Here is a 7423-nt window from a genome sequence, read left to right on the forward strand (position 1 = left end):
CCCCCTCCCTCCCCACTCCCTCATTAACCCTTGATAATTTATAAATTATTATTTTGTCATATTTTGCACTGCCTGACATCTCCCCTCACCCACCTCTCTGTTGTCCATCCCCCAGGGAGGAGGTTATATGTGGATCCTTGTAATCGGTTCCCCCTCTCAACCCCACCCTCAAAGAAGCATTATTTTAACTGCATGTCACAAAATCTGATATGCTTTATCTTCTTTATTATTCAATTCAAAATAACTTCTAATTTTCTTTGTGACTTCTTTGGTCCAGGAGCTATTTAGAAGTGTATTACTTAATTTCCAAATATCTGATGCCCAGATATCTTTAATTTTATCGTTTTCCAACTTGATTCTGTTGTACTGAGAGATTATTCTCTGTAAGATTTCAACCTTTTGAAATGTATTGTCTTATGACCTCATATATGGTTCATCTGGTGAGTGGTCTATGTGTATTGGAGAAGAGCGTATATTGTATGATTATTGTCGTGTTTTATAAACGTCAATTAGGTCAAGGTAACAGAGCAAACCCAAACACCAAACACAGTTACCCTATATAGGCCTGCAGGGGCTGCAAATCTTTTCAGGAGCAGATGGCCTCACCTGTCTCCTGTGAAGTGCCTAGTGAGTTTGAACCACTGACCTTTTGGTTAGAACCCAACACTTACCCAACAGCACTACCAGGACTCCTTAAGATGATTGAGATTGTTGTTCAAATCTTGTGTAATTGTAGTTATGTTTGCTTAGAATGGTGTTCTTACTGGAAGCGGGCCGTTAGACTCTCCAATACACTGATGCATGTGTCTATTTCTCCCTTCAGTTCTGTCAGGTTCCCCCCAGGTATTTTGAAGCTCTGTTAGTCGGAGCATACCTACGTACGGCTTTTATGTCTTTCTGATACATTGTCCCTCTTATCTCAGATAGCAGTGCTGGTCTTTTTAGTCTACTTTCACTGACATTCATGTAATGACACCGACGCTCTAATGCGCACATCTTTCCTGGTATACGTTGTTCGATTCCACTTATGTCTTCATATTTAAAGTGCAGCTCTTGGAGGTTATGTTTGTATTCTTCTAATCAGAACGATATACACATATATGTATATGAGTATGCATATATATGCTAACTTTAATCAATGAAAATATGCATCCAGACAGGGAAATGAGGCTCGAAGTAACTCTAATAATAGAAATGTGACGGGAGAATGATGAGGGCAACACATGTACAAATGTGCTTGACACAATGGATGGATGTATGGATTGTGATAAGAGTTGTACAAGACCCCAATAAAATAATTTTAAAAAATAGTAAGGTGGTGGGGACAGTCACAGAGATGCCCGACACATGGAAGACCCGGAGAGACTTGCAAATGTTGGTGAGCTATTGGGACATCGTCTTTCCTGCTGAGATAGGGCACACCTGAATCTCGTGCGTGGGAGGCTGAGATAGTTACCAAGTTCCTATACTTTAGAGAGACCCAAACATCACTTTCTCCTCTGTGATGGCAGCCTCAGAAATGTCTGCTCAGTCACTTTGCCTCTCTAATCATTGCTTCTCACTGTGGAGCGATCCCTTTGTGCACACCCAACGCCCCCGCCCCCCATTGAGGAAAGCCTGTGCAGATTGTGCCACGGCCTCCTCTGTGGCTGCTACTGCCTCGCCTTTCCATGTCTAGCCATGCTGGCAGCCCCCCAATTTGATCTTCTGATATCTCAAGCTAGAGGAGCCCTAGTGGTGTCATGTTTATGCGTTGGGCTGTGATCCATACGGTTGGTAGCTCAAAACCATCAGCAACTCCAAACGGCTGGGCTTTCTACTCCCATAAATAGTTGCAGTCTTGGAAATCCATAGGGGTCACTATTGAGTCAGCCATGACTAGGTGGCAGTGAGCTTTTGAGCAAGGAGGCAGCTTCTATTTGAGTTCTAGCTTCCCTGTCGGGTAAGCATTGGATTGTTCACAGCAAGATTGGCAGTTCAAACCCACCAGCTGCTCCTCGGGCCAAAATGATACTATCTGCTTCTGTAAAGGAACCCTGCAGAGGGTGCAGAGCCACTGTGAGCTGGAACCCACTCCTTTCCTGCAGGCACTTTGGAGCGCCTGATGAAGGAAGCAGATGAAGTGAGATTTCAACCTGTAGGGTCCCATCTCTCAAAGGTCGAGTTCCCCCCACCCCACCCCAATTCTATGGAGTTTTGTTGTTGTTGTTGTTGTTATTGTTCTCTCTCCAGTGCCTTCATTTATCTTTGAAAGATTTTCTCCAAAGTTTATATTGCTCTTGTTAGTCTGATCAAGTGACTGCAGGGCTACTGGAACCAGATGCATCATCTCCATGTTTTTAAAAGTCACTAATTACTACGGCAACCTGAGCAGGAATACCTGACCCTTAACCAGAAGCGCAGGAGCTCTGGTGTGTAGTGGGTTATGGGTGGGACTGCTAGCTACAAGGTCAGCAGTTCGAACCCACCAGCTGCTCCACAGGCGAGAGTTGGAGCTGTCTGCTCCTGTAAAGATTTGCAGTCTTGGAAACTCACAGGGACAGCTCTACCCTGCCCTATAGGTTGCGATGAGTCAGGATCAGTCTGGTAGCAGGGGGTTTGGTTTTGGTTTGGTCAACCAGAGGTGCATCCAAGGCCGGTATGGCACAGGCCCCGGGTGCTACTTGAAGGGTGCCGCCACTGGGCACTTTCCGTCCATTGCCAGCTGTGAGAGATCATTTGTTTGGCAAGTGAAACCAATCGTTTCGTGTTTGAGAGCCTCCATGGGTCACGGCAGACTGTCATCTTGCTCTGCGGAGTATAGAAAGAGAAGACACTGGGGGTGGGGTGGGGTGGAAGTGGGGGGAGGAGTATAGAAAGAGAAGACACTGGAAGTGGGGTTGAGGGGAGGAGCACTTTGAGCACATCATAGACCAATTTTCAGCCGTGAGAGCAAATAAGCTGCGGTTATGATTTTCATGGGGTGCCCCATGTGTTAAGGAAAAGATGAATGAGCTGGACGTACAATTCTGAGCTGCTATGCTGGCACAGTTTGGTGTCAGATGCTTGGACAGGGGAGCGCCATCTGACGTTGCCACAGGCACTCTTCTCTGTAGATACACCACTGCCCTGGTCCTGTGCTGTTACTATAACAACCAGAACTCACCCAGCTGCATTTCCCAGGGAAGCGCACATCTGGGCGTTGGTCTGCTGCTCCTTCTCTAGCATCCTTCCTATGTTCCCAGAATGCCCCACTGCAGGAGTCGTGCAGTGACTCGGAGTCCACCTCCTAGGATGGACGCCGCCAATGCCACATTTCCTCTGTGCCCCCAACAGCCAGGGAAGGGTCACAGTCACATGACTGGGGACACGAGCACATGACCTAGGCTGAGCCAATCCGATGGGCTGGAGACACTGAATCAAAAGATGTAGGGCCTGCAAAACCAAATCACAAACGCGGGATCGATTCTGACTCCTACCGAGCGACTCTACAGGACACAGTAGAACTGCCTCTGTGGGTTTCTGAGACATAACCTTTCACTGGGGTTGAAAGCCTCATCTTCCTCCCTCAGAGTGGGTGATGGTTTTGAACCGCTGACCTTTCTGTCAGCAGCCCAACTCTGTAATCCTCTCTGCCACCAAGGTTCCTTGTTGGGATGGCAGAGGCCACCTTTACCTCCTGGGGCAGCAGTGGGTATGCTTGGTGCGGGCAGTACTGCTGGTGTGAGCTGCTGTGTCCATTGTTCGGCAGTAGAAGCTGCCTGAATATCTTGCCAGTAAATTATCTTTCTGTGTACGTCAGCAGGTAATGGTCTGGGGTGATTACGAGTAAGGACTTTGAATTGTCCAGCTAGTGATAAATATTCCTCTACCACAAGGAAACAGCGGGGCGAGGGGGGGGTGGGTGGCGCGAAAGGCTCTTAGGAGACAAACTTAATTAAAACAACCCCTGTCATGATGGGAAGCTGCACCGTCTCTGAGCCTGCTGCCTTAGGGTCTAATTGCCATCTTCCTTCCCAGCTCCTCCCCACCCTCTCTGAGCTTTGGCCACAAGGGAGTCTAAATTCCCCGACAGGGTTCTGGCCTTTCCTTCTGCCCTGGCTTTGCAGCTGTCCTGTGTCCTCTCCCCAGAATGCAGTGACCACTCCTCCCCTAATCTTCTGACCCCGTCTCCTCATTCTCTCCCTCTCTGCATCCATGCTTGCTCAGGCCCGGTTCCGTCCACACACAAACAGCCAGACTGATCATCTCAAAGCACACGTCTGATGATGTCACCACTCTGCCTTGAATCTTTCAAAGCCTCTTCGTTGATCTTTGGTAAAGATCAACTTCTCCAGCTTGATCGTCTTGACCCAGGACAGTCTGGCTCTTGCCTGCTGCTCTGGTGTTACTGGGGGGTAGTCAGGAGGGAGGATTCAGGGATAGCAATGGAGTGAGGGAAGAGTCCTGAGTCATATCTGGACTTGTGGTTGGAACAGAGGTGGTGAAGCTCCTTCACTTCTTAGCCTCCAGTGTTGCAAATGGATGTGTAAGTCAACCTCAAATCCTTTGTAGAACAGGGAGCTGAAGGCTCATCCACACAGCTGCCCACCCACCTCCCATGTGTCACTCTGACCGTCAACTACCTGGCCAGGTAAGAGGCCACTTTGGGTGTGAGCCCAATCTCTACCTTTTATTTGTCCTATCACTGGACTGTCCCTTTCTTTCTTTATGTCTCTGCTTTCCCACGTTGGAAGCAGAGGAATCAATACTTCTCTCCCTCTTTCTGTTTGGGTAAGGGTTGATTAGTAAGTGGTAAATGTCAGGCCGGTGACCATGCTCTAGTGATCCCAAGGTCGACAGATGGAAATCACCGGCTGTTCCTTGGGAGAAAGATGATCTTTTTACTCCCATGCAGAGTGATAGTCTTGCAAACTCACCGGCGAAGTTGTACCCTGTCTATGGGGTTGCCATGAGGTAGCATTGATAAGATGGCCGTGAGACTGTCCCAAGGGGAGACATAGTTGGAAAAGACCACCCAAGAGCGCTAGAATCCAGAGGCACCCCTCTGGGGTTCCGCTGGAGGCTGCATGAGAAATGGGGGAGGCAGGAAGGAAGTCGTTCTCTATCCTCAGGAGCATCACTTCCTTTGGGGGGGTGGGGAGTTGGTCTGTGCGGCGGCAGGAGCAAACAGATCCTCAGTCACGGGGACTCTGCTTCATCCATTGAGCCTCACCAACTCCTGCCCCCGTCTCTAGCTGAACCCTGTCCTGATTTTCATTTCTGCTGGTCCCATGCTGGTCCAACCCACCCACACTCTCTCTCGGCCATGGCGGGAACAGGTTGTCCTGCTTCGACTCTTCTCACTCCAGGTCATCTGCACGCACCAGCCAGGGACCTGTAAAACAGAACGCAGATACTGTGACTCTTCTGTCTAAACCTCCAGGGGCTCCCCGATCTCTGCCGCCCCCCAATAAGACGTTGCACGAGCCCACTCTGCCTGCTTTGTGCCCGCCACTCAGCAGCTCACCTAAATCCAACCCCACTGTGCTCGCTTCCTGTGCGGCCATCAGAAAGACCAAGCTCTTGTACTCGCTGCTGCTTCTTCCCAGTAACTCTTCTCCCGACTTTTCACAGGGCAGGCTCTGTGTCTACAGGTCTCAGCCCAAATGGCACCTGCTTGAAGGGCCTGTTTGGAGTACACGTGTCCCCTGTGTTAGTCCGGGTGGGCTAGAGAAACAACTTCATAGACCCTCATATGTGTATAAGAGAGAACTTTATACCAAAGAGCAATTGCACGTTAAGAAAATATCCCAGCCCAGTCCAGATCAAGTCTATAAGCCCGATACTAGCCCATACATATTCAGTACCAGTCTGTAAATTCCTCTTCAGACTCACAGAACACACACAATGATGCCGAGTGCAGGAAGATCACAGCCCAGTGGGTGGAAACTCTTGTGGATTCAGTGGCGGTGGGAGCATCTCAGCACTGGTGTGGGTCTCCACGTGGCTCCTCCAGCTGCAAGGCTCTGGGTGCCATCAGTGTAGCTCCATGTGGCTTGTCAACAGGCGTGGCTCGAAGGGAGTGAGCATGTCCTGCCTCCAGTGAACTTTACATTACCTTCGCGCCTCCAAATGAGGTCATCAAGCTGCGACCTGATTGACAGGCCAGACTCGACCCCTTCCTCAAGTTGACAGATAATGCAACTGCCACATCCCCAGACACCCCCTTTCACAACCGACCTTTTGTTTGCTGTTCTTCATGACCTCTGTCGGGGTCATGAATCTGGAAAGTCCTCCTCAGCACGACTAGTTTGTGAATTTAGATCGTATGGGTCAGACCGGGCTGCATTATGCAGTCTTCTTTCCCCATCCTCTTCCTCCATCCTGGACCCCTCACTGAAACGAACGCTCAGGCGGTCCGACTGGCTACTGATCCTCACCTTCCTAGATCCAGTCTTGGCACATAGTGAGTCTTGAAGAAGCGGTTGTTGAGGGCAGAATCAGTTGAGGGTCCAATTCTGGGGCTTCTGTGTATTAGCTTTCCTTTGTGGAGAGCATGAGGGAGGGACCCTAAGAAGGCTGTACACATGGACCAGCTACTTAGCGTCTCTGCATGTCCATTTGTTCATTTATAAAACAGAGGAAAGACTATTTATCTCACAGAGCTATGGGCCTCCAGCGGTGTCAGACATATCACACCCCCTCATGGGGTTTACAGGCTTAGTGGTGAGGCACTTGACACCTGGGCTCTTGATGTCATAGTTGACCCCTCTGGCCAGTGTCCCTAGGAGGTTGGAACCATGCTTCCCAACCTGGCTGGGAAAAGCTGGCCGGGACAGAGCCTGGGCTTGGGAGACTGGGAACCATCTGATGGATCTTCCTGGAATGTTCTACTTGAAAGTAACTAAAAACATGCTTTTTATGATAAAGTGGACATAAATCCTGACTGTGTGAAATTAAGAACTTGTCTGACAAATGCTATAGTCTATGTATTTTTCCAAGAATAGGGGTGGGGGTGGGGCGGGTTGTTAAAAAGGAATGTGTGCTTGGATTTGTAAGTTATGTTCAATGGTGCCCTGGGCATCAGAGTGAGGGAGCTGCTAGGGATGGTGTAGTTTCCTGGGGCCCATGGTGAATAGGCTGGGAACCTGCTAGGGTCCTCTTGTTATCCCAGAGGCCTCTGGTCTGTTTCTCCAGACAGACCCCTTGTCCTGGCACACACAGCAGGGGGTGCCTCTCCTTTCCCTTTGGAGGGGAGGATGAAGCCACTTGGCCAAGCCCTGGAGGAGGGTGCTGGATCCTAATGTGCAGTCTCCTCGTTCCTGGAATTACCCTGACCCTGGGACACCCTGCTGGCACACGGGTGCCCTCCCCCCACCATCTGGATATGATTAAAGTAATCGTCCTGGGATATCATTACCCAACTATATTAAAAACTAGCTTAGGTAACTGCTTCTGAACA

The sequence above is a fragment of the Echinops telfairi genome, unplaced genomic scaffold, assembly GCF_000313985.2.
Source record: "Echinops telfairi isolate 266 unplaced genomic scaffold, ASM31398v2 ScPeMD7_1713;HRSCAF=2227, whole genome shotgun sequence".
In the NCBI taxonomy this organism is placed as follows: domain Eukaryota; kingdom Metazoa; phylum Chordata; class Mammalia; order Afrosoricida; family Tenrecidae; genus Echinops; species Echinops telfairi.